A 13,177-nucleotide genomic window follows, 5' to 3' on the forward strand; every position below is an offset into this window, starting at 1 on the left:
ACCCTCTGACTCTCCAGAGATGGGGCAGCTGCCCTCACTTCCCGCCATCTGGAAGTGGGTGGCCTGAAGCTGACGACCTATTAGTGTTGCAAACATGTATTGTGTTGAGTCCATCATCCTGTTTAACTTGGCATCACCTACAACCACTCCAACATTTTGTGAATGAGATGACTGCCAAAGCGGTATGTTTCGGATTCAGTTACACTTAACCCATTATCTCTAAGTGCTTTCATGGTGCTTGTCCTGATGATGAACCCTGCCATCAACCTTTTTTTTTTTTTAATAAGACTGTCTAAGTTTTCTCTTTCTGTCGAGGAGATTGAAAGCCATGAGACTCTTTCCAAAAACTTTTCAGGATCTGCAGTGGCATTTCAGTGGGAAATTGGCAAGGGTTTATGTGTGAATGAAGACAAAGAAAGCCAGTGAGCAGTCAAAGCTCTGCAGTTGAGCGTCTGCTTGTCCACATGTCAGAGAAGAAATGTGCAAATCTTCCTGCAACTCCTAACAGAGTATGTCTGCCTGAAACTCCTGAGGTCTGATGTATTTTAGGAATTTAAACAGAGGAGCAGAGGAGGGAGACCACAAAAAAAGCAAAAAACAAAAAACCCCACCTAAAGAATTAATGCAAGCTTGCCTGGAAATATCATTCCTTTAACAACTGTGTGTAGTCACACCCTTCCTTTACTGCCTCCAACAGAAAATGGAAGATATGACATAGGTTATGTCTACACAGTGCCAAGCATCTGGGTTAAATTCAATCTTGGTGTTTTGATCTCATACGGATATAGGGTTATTTTTTTTAACACCATCTGCAAGGCTGACATAATCTATGTCAGCTAGGATAGTACAATCGCCAGCCTGTGGAGACTTTTACCAGATCATAAAATTTTCACCAGCCTTTCTCTCAGTGACTACTGTTGTATCATTTTAAAAATAAAATTCAATTAATCACTTCCTTGTATAGGAAGCTGCCAATGGTTCTTGTTGAAACGGCCATTTTAGAAGCGAGATCATCTTGACCAGAAGTATCACTTTTGGACAATGTTTGAATGGCCAAACAGTAGTCTCTGGAATGATTAGCCACATTTTCAGTTACCGGCTCTGCTCTGGAGTTCTTGACGAGTTCCTCCTCCACCCCGCCCCAAATACTAAGACATTAAAATAGGTAGTAATATAAAATAGAAAGAATATGGACTGTTACATTTAAAATGGATGAACGACAAGGTCATAAATATATAGCACAGGGAACTATCTTTATTATCCTGTGATAAACCATAATGGAAAAGAATATAAAAAAGATTATATATGTATATATAACTGAATCACTTTGTTGTATAGCAGAGATTGGCACAACATTGTAAATCAGCTACCTCAATTTAAGAAGTAGAAAGAATATGGATTTAGATTAAGATAAACTGATATATGAATGCTATCTCTGCCCTGTGACATCCTGAAAAGTTATTTAATCCTCTGAGCCATAGTTTCCCATCTGCAAAGTGGTTATCATAATACTACATAACAAGTTAGTCATTTCATGACTATCAGATTAAATGGCAGGTGTTCAAAAACATAGTAGCCATTACTCTTTTATTCTTATTCTTACTAAAAATGACAATATTAAAAGCAAGAAGAAAAATGTAACTATTCTTAAAATCCCTATTTGCTATAAGAGGTGGGCTTAAAAGATGTGAATGAGATTTGGAAGAAAGAACACTAGACTGGTGTGAATTTTCAGTCCATTGATCTTCTAGAACTTGGGTTGGTGACTTTGGACAAGTCAGTTTCCTTGTTTGAGCTTCATATTTTGTGCTCAGTCACTCACTCGTGTCCGACTCTTTGCAACCCCAAGGATTGCAGCCCACCGAGCTCCTCTGTCTATGGGATTCTCCAGGCAAGAATACTGGGGTGGGTTGCCATTTCCTTCTCCAGGCCATCTTCCCAATGCAGGGATCAAACCCACGTCTCCTGTGTCTCCTGCATTGCAGGCAGAGTCTTTACCACTGAGCCACTCGGGAAGCCCCTATTATTATTATATTGGGGAACTTCATATTATTTATCCTCAGTCATGAACAGGTTAGATCTGCTGTCTAATATCTCCTTAAACTCTATTACCTAAGCTTCAAAGGTTTCCGTACAGCTAGAGTTAAAACGTACATGTGAATAGAGTTCTTCCTGTATCCTATTTTTGGATTTGATTGTGCTTAATCAGTATTAGTTACTGAAACGGGTAGAATTAAAGGGCCATCATGTTGAAACTTTGATATTAGTCACTGTTACTACTATATTAGGTATTGTTGGGATACTTTCATTTGGATTAGTGGCTTTATTTTTAAAGTCTTCTCTGTGACTTCCTGACTTCATACTGGTTTTTACGATCTGATTTTAATTCCCTAGCTTCACTAGATATCCTGTGCTGGAAAAGTCAACACTTCCACTCTTCTCTACAGCTTACTTGGCCCCTTGAAAAGACTGGGGCATGAGGTAGCAATTTCTAAAGTTTATGCACATGTTTGAGAGTTTCATGGAGTTTCATTCTTTTTCCCCACTTACGTGTGTTTTTCTAATGTTTTGTCTCGTGTATGTTCACAGAGGGCAGAAATGATTAGCTTTCATCATTTTTTCAACAAGGGAGGAGACACCCAGTGGGAATCTGTTCTGTTATTGAAGGCAGAAGATTTACTCCATCTGAATGGCAGAACTGTGTGTCGATTGTGTATATTTCCTATCAACTGCTTCCATGACTTCAGTCACCAAGTGCTTGATTCTCATGTTTTGGTACCTGCATCACTACACTGGGATTTCTCCTCCCCCCTGTGAATTAGGGGTGTTTTTAATGCTATGTTTGGAAATGTCCAAACATGTTTTCTCTGACTGATATTGCAATAATTCCCAGAAGAAAGGCAACATTTGGCTTTTTGTTTTAACACTTACATGGTTTTGATCCATCATGAAGAAATTACATTTCTTCCTTACCTTCATTAGCTTTTAAACACATAGAAGACCCCATAGTTAAACAATCTGAAGTATGCCATAGAAATCTGGCTAATTTTAGAGTGATTATTTTCTTAAGAATAGGTCTTATGTTTATAAGTTATTCATACGGATTAAGTAGAGAACTCATGTTTGTAAAACCAAAGAATAAGTAATATTAAAATATAAATACATGTAAAATTAAATATAAAGGTGAGAGGACTATCTCCAAGATTATAAAAAATGATCCTTAAATATCCATATGTTAAGAATACCAGTCTACAATATCAAGTCCTAAATAAGACATTGTAAAAAGTAATTATTGAAAAATTAAAGGAATGTAAAAGCCACACACAGAATTTAGAAGAATTCCCTACAAGAAGGCAGTCTGTTACTCTAGACGGAGGAAATAATGCAAAGAAGTGTCCTTCTCAATAGACTGGAATTGAAGACTTTTGGCTCATTGAAGACTAACAAATTTCTAGAGTCAGCAAAATGTGTTTGTCCTGCGTTTCACTTCCAAATATTACTATCACATTTTTTGCAGTCATCGTAAGTTTCCAAGATATTAGTGTAACCATTTAGCTTATGTCTGCAATAGTCAGAGGAGGAGATCTAGCATATGTGCCATCATTGCTCTGTGCATTTTAAGAATTGTTTATTTATTATTTATTTTTGCCTGTGCTGGGTCTCTGTTGCTGTGCACGAGCTTTTTCTAGTTTCAGCAGGCGGCGGTTACTCTTCCTTATGCTGCACAGGCTTCTCATTGCGGTGGCTTCTCCTATTGCAGAGCGAGCACAGTAACTCTAGGGCACCTGGGCTCAATAGTTGTGGCTCCCAAGCTCTAGAGCAAGGGCTCAGTAGTTGTGCCACATGGGCCTCATTGCTCCCAGGTATGTGCAATCCCTTTTCTAGGGCCTCGTCCCATTGGGATGACCTTAACCGTATGGCTACATCTGAATTCAAAGAAGGCTGTGGAATATGGTCCAGCTCTGTGCCCAGGAAGGATAAGATTTATTTTCCGTCTGTACCTACTAGCATTTACCTACCCTGTCCTCCTCCCCTCACACCTCTATTTCATAGGACAGGTAGTTATTTCTCTCCATCTTTCATCACTTTTGCATGTTTTTTCCTAGCTCAGATCTAATTTAATTTGGAGGACAGAAACTGAGAAGAAATTCAACCCAGAAAATACTAAAAAGCCAGTCTTGAGGTGGTTGCCTGGCTGGAATGAGTTTTTTTTTTTTTGCCATCAATAAATGGGATTAAAATAACAAACATCTGAATCAAATTGTAGAGTTTGTATCCACAAAACTGATGTGAGAAGAAGTTTATATAATTCTAATAATAATAAATATTAAATCTTAATCATTGATGATTGATCACTCAGTAAAGGTAACAAGTAGATCTGTTGAAAAAGCTCCTATCTATCTATATCCTAGAGAAATCTAGGAATTATCCAATGTTCTTTTATGTTTTATTTTTAAGCCTTTAAATACATTCAAATTCAGTGCTACAATGACATATTTTTTATATTTGACATATTTGTTAAGGTATTATCACCACCTCTCATGCTATTTAAGGACCTTGGTGCATGTGTGTGTGTGCTAAGTCATTTCAGTCATGTTCAGCTCTGTGTGACCCAATGAACTGTAACCCACCACGCTCCTCTGTTCATGAGACTCTCCAGGCAAGAATACTGGAGTTGATTGTCATTTCCTCCTTTAAGAGATCTTCCCAACCCACGGATCAAACCTGTGTCTCTTACATCTCCACCATAGGCAGACAGATTCTTTACCATTGGTGACACCTGGGAAGCCCAAGGACCTTGGTGATGACACATCAAAAATGAGGTCCAGAGAAAATCATGTAGAAGCTGCACAGTTCAGTTCAGTTCAGTCACTCAGTCATGTTCAACTCTTTGCAACCCCATGGACTATAGCACGCCAGGCTTCCCTGTCCATCACTAACTCCTGGAGCCTGCTCAAACTCATGTTCATTGAGTCGGTGATGCCACCCAACTGTCCCATCCTCTGTCATCCCCTTCTCCTCCTGTCTTCAATCTTTCCCAGCATCAGGGTCTTTTCTAGTGAGTCAGTTGTTCACATCAGGTGGCCAAAGAATTGAGAATTTCAGCTTCAACATCAGTCCTTCCAATGAACATTCAGGACTGATTTCCTTTAGGATTGACTGTTTTGATCTTCTTACAGTCCAAGAGACTCTAAAGAGTCTTCTCCAACACCACAGTTCAAAAGCATCAATTCTTCGGCACTCAGCCTTCTTTACGGTCCAACTCTCACATCCATACATGACTACTGAAGCTACGCAGTATGTACTAAATGCTCAATAAAACTTGGCCATTATTATTATTTTCTAATCAGGCAATTTTTTCTATCCTTTTACTTTCCTTCTTCATAAATGTGTGCCAAATATAGTTGAAATTAATAGAGCAGGATGGAAGCAGGCTTTAAACCAAGAAGTAAGAACTTGTTTCACTCATGAAATGGAAGAGAACACCTCATCCCTGTGTCTGGCAGGGATCCTTTGAAATCAAATCAGGTTTTGTTTCAAAAAAAATGCTGAAAACCCAAACTTGGTGACTCTTTGACTTTTATAAATTAAATACAACTAAACCCAGAGGCCCTTAAGATGAATATGTTTCTAATTTTGTTTAAATGCAAATTTGAATTCATGTTTCTTAACTAAAAAGGATTCTATTTTAAAAACCATTTTTAAGTACTGCCAGGATAGTGTACCCAAATTATACATCTAGCAGGTTTTTTGAAGATAAGATGTAATGAGACTGAGGAAGGTGGAGAGAGGGGCTAACCCAGTGTGTCCCTCTTGCATTTCAAGTGCAATCACAGATATGAACATTCTTGCGTAAGGTTGATGCAGAGAAACTCCCAAGGGAACTGAAATCCTGTGGTCCACAGTAAGCGCTGTCCTCTGTGGTTAGAGAATTGGGAAGGCGCAGTGCAGGCATGAAGCAGTCAGAAAGGCTGAAAGAAAGGGGAAGAAGCCCCGGCCAAGGCATCTGTTGGCTTATTGGTCATCTTTCAGGAACACTCACACAAACCCTGAAGGCCTCATAGGTCATTACTTATTGCCAACTGTTCTGTATAGGGTGAATTATAAGCGATAGAGGTATCTATGGAGTTAAGGGCTTGCCCCTCTGAAGAAATTGGTTGTGAATGTAAAGGGCTGTAAGCGCATCCTGAAGCTTTAAATGAACCCATACTTCCTGTATTTATAGCAAACTTTGAAATGGTGGGGAATAAGAGGCCGTTGAAAAACAAATCTTCTTGTCTTTTATCACAGGTTAATTGATTTGGAGAAATATTTTCCTCTTCCATCCTAGCAGCTGCTTCTTTCTTTATTTTTTTAAAATGTTTTATTTTAATATTTATTTATTTGGCTGCAAACCAGGTCTTAGTTGTACCACGCAGGATCTTTGGATACAATATGTGGGACCCCCTTGCCCTGGGAGCATGGAGTCTTGCCTTTCTTTCTTAAACTACTTCACCTCCTATCACACAGCATTGCCTATTGAGCTACTTCTTAGCTCTACAGCTAGAATGATATTTGGCTTCTTAAAATGGTGAGATTGGAAATGTGCAGGTGAAACTGCAGACACTGAGAGGCTGATTTGACATTGCACAATTCACTCTTTATTAGTAGATTATTACAATCAGAGCTGATCTACTCACTGGAGAGGAACTCTGTTATTTCAGCGTTTACCATTCACATGCTGGAGAGAATGCAATACCTGGTAAGTTAATTAAAATTGTATTAAATAAACTGATGGTCCTATTTTACAATTCTATTTCTCAGACCCCTGGCACAATAGTTGGCACAATAATCAGGTTTATGTCAATGGCAATTTTTCATGAAAACCTAGATTTCCAGTAAATCTATATAAATTTATGATGTGACTATAGTACTTTTCTTTGGGCATTAATAAATGACTTTATTTTCATAGATTCTACTTTGTGTCAAATGATGCACTTCCCTTGGGAGGATTTCAGGGTTACCAAAATCTAGGTCCCCATTCTGCTCTTGAAATGACTTGCTCATAACCAGTGGACCCAAAGTCAAAATAGAAAGCACATGACTTCTTGCTTATAAGATGGTCTCATTGCCTCGTTGAAATAGCCATGATGTTAAGATTATGGCTCAGCTGTGAAAGGAGCTCATGAATGTGAAAAGAGAGAGTAAGAATGGAAATGGCTTGAAAGATTGTACCAAGGTCAGGAAGAAAAATGAATTGGTAGTGAAAGAAAGTTTGCAAGGGCTTATGTCCATCTAAATGTCCACTAAAGATGTTTTCTTCCAATTCATTGAGACTTTTGAGAAAATCATGATGTCCTATGACAAAGCCTTACCTCTTCCTGTCACTCATACTCAGCTCCTTGCATTCAACCTAAACCAGTTTTTGCGTGGTCATCTTGTAGTTACTCCAGTACACTAGGCTGGTGTGCCTTTGACCCTGACATTCCCTTTCCTGAAAATCCTGTCCTTGCTGCTCACTCCATCCAGATCTCTATGCTAATGATTCACCTTGAAAGTTCCTGCTTTTCCTCTCTGACTAAAATAACTGCTTCCTCCTCCCTACCACTCTCCTCTTCTTTATTTTCTTCTTTTTTAAGTTGGAAGATAATTGTGTTGCAATGATGTATTGGTTTCTGCCATACAACAATGTGAATCAGCCATTGTATACCTATGTAAATATATAGAGAGATTATATATAGATATATATCCCCTCCTTTTTGAGCCTTCTTCCCACCACCCCCTTTATTCTTCTTGAAGCTATTTCTCTTTACTTGACCAAAATTAATTTTTCTTGGCTTATTATTTTGAGGTTCATCTCCTCCACTAGAATCTGAATTCCATGGAGGGTGAGTTTTTCATATTCCCTATGATCCAGCAAATTTCCTAGTATAGAAGAGATGCTCAGTAAGTAGGTGTTGAGTGAATAAATATATCAATGAGTGAATGCCATTTTAGAGCCATAAAGTTAAAATCCTAGATTGCCTGAAATCTGTTGTTGTTTCTTGGTCCTTAAAGTGGTGGCAAGGGGTTTTTCTGCTTCCAAAATGCTATGAGAAGCAAGTAGAATTATGTACCTAGAAGGACTTATAAACCATAAAGCACTACATAAAAGTTAGTGAATGTCACTGCTCAGGCACTACAGTATGATGCAAAATTAGCTGACCTTGAGTTCAAGGTCAGCCTGCTAATGGGGGCTTTGCCATTTAGCATGGCATGTACCTTTGAACAAGCATCTAATCCTCTGCACCTCATTTTCCTTCTCTGCTGTGTGAGAGTAAAGTGAGATAATGTATATGCATGCACTTGATGATCTGTAAAACGATACAGGAATATATCACACATCACTTGTCTGTACAGAGTAGAACCACTCCCTGCACTGCCTTTATCCCTGGTCTCCCGTGTTCATAAATATCCATGAAAAAGGTATACAGATGAATGGGAAAGGTAAGCAACTTATTCTATTGCTAGGCTGATGCTTTCCCAGAAGTGGAAAGAGGATTTGCTAGATGGATAAAGGTATAATTTTTAAATAAATCAAATTGTCAGATAAATTTATATGCTACTGATGTCACCACAATGCCAAAGCTTAATTATTTCTTGATGACGTTTCGTCTCTAAATTTGTTTTAGGTTAAATTTTAAGGTTAACCAGTTCCCTAGAATTCTTCAGCTGCAAGGAGCCTGTGAAGATCCTTGACCACTTTGGTTCAAGTTAAGCCATGCATGAATGGAACCTTCTTCAGATTATTTGCTCGTGCTCAAAGCACTGCATTAATCAGAGAAGGAGTCTTCAGTCTTGGGCTTGTTCTCAGCCGCTCTGCCTCATTGTGTTGCCTTTGATGAAAAGCTTAAAAGGCAGAGAACAGGAAATCCACTCTGATTTCATTGTTTGCTTTGAACAGTTTTTTCTTCTTAGGAACAATGCCGGTTTGCCTAAAATGGCTAATAATCACTACTACTTATTGAACATTAATTCTGTGCCAGGCACTGCATAAAGTAGTTTCTATACATCTTTACATTTCATTCTCACACCAGTGCTCTGAAGAAGATTTTATTATCCCCATTCTACAGCAAAGGAAACTGAGGCTGAGAGATACAGAGAAGTAAATAAAGTTCTTCTATGGTCATCTAGTGAGAGAAGCAAAGCTGGGGGAAACTGCATCCATCTGGCTCCCAGGTTTATACTCCTAATCACTGGAAGGAGTGTGGGAAATAATAAGGAAATCATTTCACATTTCCTAGAACAATCTTTGAGAACTTTCAAATTATAGACTACCAACTTCATCCATTGACATTGAGAAACCAACACTTCCATTTCTCATTTGATGTCTTTGGGAATCATTACTTATTTTGTTCCCTGAAATTTGATTACTTGATTTTGTACAATGAAAATCTGTCACTTTAGAATAACTGATTCAGAGAGATCATTTTGAAGTATGGAAACAGTGTCTCACATCAGCAGGATTTCAAGCAATGTATGTCATGGCCAGTTAACTTGAGTTATGTGTATTTGACTTTAGCATTGTGGTTCCAAGTTGGGCTTTGGAATCAAACTTAACCAGCCCTCAAGCCCCTGCGATCTATGATTTTGTACAGTTGCAGAACCTTTTTGTTCATAGTGTTTTCATCATTTAAATAAGGGTGATGATAACTCCTATCTCACTGGCTTATTTTGAGAGTTAAGCAAGATAGTGCATCTTAGATGTAAAGTTTAGTTGAAATCAAGCATGTAAAACATATAATACAGAGCCCAGGAAATAGCACTCTTTTGATAAATGTCAATATCAATTTTTTTATAAAAACAGAAATTTTTTTGAAGATAGATTTTCATGTATAGTATAAATAAGTATATACAAGTTTTTTATAACCTACATACTTCCAAAAAGGAGTTGAGATTTGCATCCATATTTTCCCAGTGTCTGGCCTCTAAGCCTTGGAATATTTGGGAAGATAAATTAATCTCTCTAGGCTGAACTCAACCTACAATTCCTTCCAGCATTCTTTCATTACTGTCTAAACCAAAAACCAAAATCATGCTCCAGATTAATTGATCACCCTCAGTCTCTCAAATACATTGGCATTTTTCAGCATTGTTTTCCTATTCAAATACTCTGCCCTCACCTATTTATTCTTCAAATTAAGTAGCCACACCAAAATTTCCTCTCTTCTCTCTTCCTCTGGACTCAACCAATACTAATGAACTATCTGCTCAATTGGAACTTATCATTTTTCACCTGATTTTATTGATTAGATTATCATGTACTTTAATGTGTCTTCCCTGGCCAGCTAGACAGTAAGAAAAGGGTCCTACAACAGTACCATTTCCATTGTAGAATATTAGTTTTATAAATATTTATTCATTATTAAATCTTCATATGAAATAGTCAACAAGTAGTAGATAAGGAATGGATTCTCCTTTTCATGGTAGACTGTGCCAAAATCCAGATATTTGGATCACATTTGTAGCCCAGCATCCGAACTTTCGAAAAGTCAAATTTTAGTCAGCTATATTTCTTGTCCAACAGTGCTATATAAATAAATTTATCTTTATTTGTTTAGTTAGTTAACTATTCATTTTTTAATATCTGTAATTGACTTGACTGTCAAATCGGTCAATTCTTTCAGCTATTACATAGAATACTAACAAGATCAAATGTCAGTGTGCCCCCATTTAGTTGATATTTATTTGATCTCATAGTTTACAGGAAAATATAAAAAAGCTGTTAATAGACAATAATTTGGTAACCAAAGCAAAAATGGATGCTTGCTCTGTTCAACTAGCATATCACTTTGTCCCAGACAATGCTTTTGACAAAGAAATAAAACAAGTTTTAGAATCTTGATAAACCTGTTTTTACACACCCACAGCTGATTCATGAAAATCCTTAAACCAATAGCCATTTTATCAAGCTCTGAGTATCTAAAAATTATTTCAATTATGTTGAGGTTTTCAAAAGTGATTGTTCAATTTTAATATTCTTTGTTGATTTGATAGACTTTGGTCATGATGTTTTCAGATAACTTCATAGGATAATTCAAAAATAGATTCCATGTATGCACATAAATCTGCCCTTATTCTCATCTCTAAAAAGAGAAGTGTGGTATTTAGGGACTAAAGATTAAATATTTTGATGTGTTCCAGTCAAGCACTTCAATGGCATGAGAAGATTGACGAGCTCTCAGTCAATTAAAAATGGTTGAGTCTAGACAAAACTTAAGGAAACTTTGGGGATCCAGCACATTTTGGTCATTATAAGAATTGTTTACATAGCTCCAACCTTCTACAAAGACAAAAGAACTTTTACAAGAACTCCTTATGCAAACCACTACTACCTGGATACAAAGCTTTGAACAGTCACTCATGGAAACAAAGAAGTTTAGGAAACCAAGGTGTGTATTCCTGATACATTCCCACACTGAAAAGTCCTCTTCAACAGCGTTCTTTGCATTTGTGATATTACTTATTAGATTATCAGTTATTTATTCCAGGCTGCAAGCCCTATGAAAAAATAGTTGTGTTTATTTTGCTGTCTATTCTACCCGTTGCATGTCCAAGGTAGTTGGCACATGATATGTCCTAAGTAAATATTTTGTGGAAGAAAAGACGCAAACAGGGTGAGAAGGGAAAATCGTGATGCATAGAGTTGGCAGAGCTTGTTTTAAGCAAAGGCTGTGAAGTTTGGTTCCAAGGTCAGCCTCTACTGTCCCCATGTTGTTTCATTTCAGATATCTTTTTCCGACCTCTCAACCCTGCCCTCAAATCCCCCTTGGCACTGCAACGAATGGGTCTTGCTCTGTCTCACGAAGTAGGTAAATTTATTGACTAAGGCTACACAGTATTATACCATTCCTGCAGCCTTTATTCTTAATCCTTAACCCCAAAGTGTCAATCATTAACAATGGTGGAGAGAAGAGGAGGGAAGAGTGGAAGTTTCCCAGCACCAGATACAATCAGCTCTTCTTACTGTAAGGTCAAACCTCTACATTCATCCATTCAATCCATGAATCATTCATTTAACCAATATTTATTTTGTTGTTGTGGCTATTCAGTCGCTAAGTTGTGTCCAACCAACTCCATGGACTATAGCACACTAGGCTCCTCTGTCCTTGACTATCTCCCAGAGTTTACTCAAATTCATGTCCATTGAGTTGGTGATGCTATCTAAACATTTCATCCTCAGCCTACCCCTTCTCCATTTGCCTTCAAACTTTCCCAGCATCAGGGTCTTTTCCAGTGAGTCAGCTCTTCACATCAGGTGGCCAAAGTTATTTAGTGAACGTTTGCTGTAGGCTAGTATTAGTGCTGGTCAAGGACATCATAATTTACAAAGCAAATAGCAAACTTACAAGAACATGACCAAATTTCTCTCTGGGGTCCTCCTTTGTCATCTTGAACCAGCTTTCAAGAGATGAGAGTGTAAGAGAGATCAATATTTATCCAGTCACTGAAAAGGTGCAAGTAAATCCTAGGCTGCTCTCCATCTTCAAGGAAATAAGCATCACTTCCCTAAAGAGAGCCAGTTTTCCAGGCAACTTTTGGGAATCTGACGCTGCTTCAGTGAGTCACCCAAGAAATTCCTGCACTGAGCCTGGTCTGTGGGGCGCCCACTGTTCTCGGCCCCAGGACATGCAGATGAAAGAGAGTTCCCTCCCTGCAGAAGGTCACAGTCTAGCGACAGACAAGAACAGACAAATTAACACTTATAATAAATACAGTGAGATAAGTACAGGGTACACGTCAGCAGAGGGTACTATGGCAACCTGAAGGAGGGGCCCACAACCACGCCTGCAGCAGTGGGTGAGCTTCCCCAGGGAAGATGACACGAGGAGGGAAGGAACAAGCCAGGTGAAAGGGTGCGGAAGGGAAGGGCTTTTTCAACAAAGAAAGCAGCAAATGCAAAGGCTCAGAGGTGAGAGAGAGCGAAACACTGGTGGGAATCTACATTTCATTCACTGAAGTGGGGACTTCCGCTGGGGAGAAGGAAAACTGCCCAAATAAGGCAGCCTAACAGGGATGGATTATGGAGGCCCTATCTGGGGGGTCAGGCAAGGTATTAGAAAGCTTATGATGTGACGGAGGTAGCCTTTTAGAAAGTTGTTTCTGATAAGGTGAATTAGACAGAGGGAAACGGGAGAGGAGTGTATAATGAAGTATT

Source organism: Odocoileus virginianus, chromosome 15, assembly GCF_023699985.2.
Source record: "Odocoileus virginianus isolate 20LAN1187 ecotype Illinois chromosome 15, Ovbor_1.2, whole genome shotgun sequence".
Classification (NCBI taxonomy): Eukaryota; Metazoa; Chordata; class Mammalia; order Artiodactyla; family Cervidae; genus Odocoileus; species Odocoileus virginianus.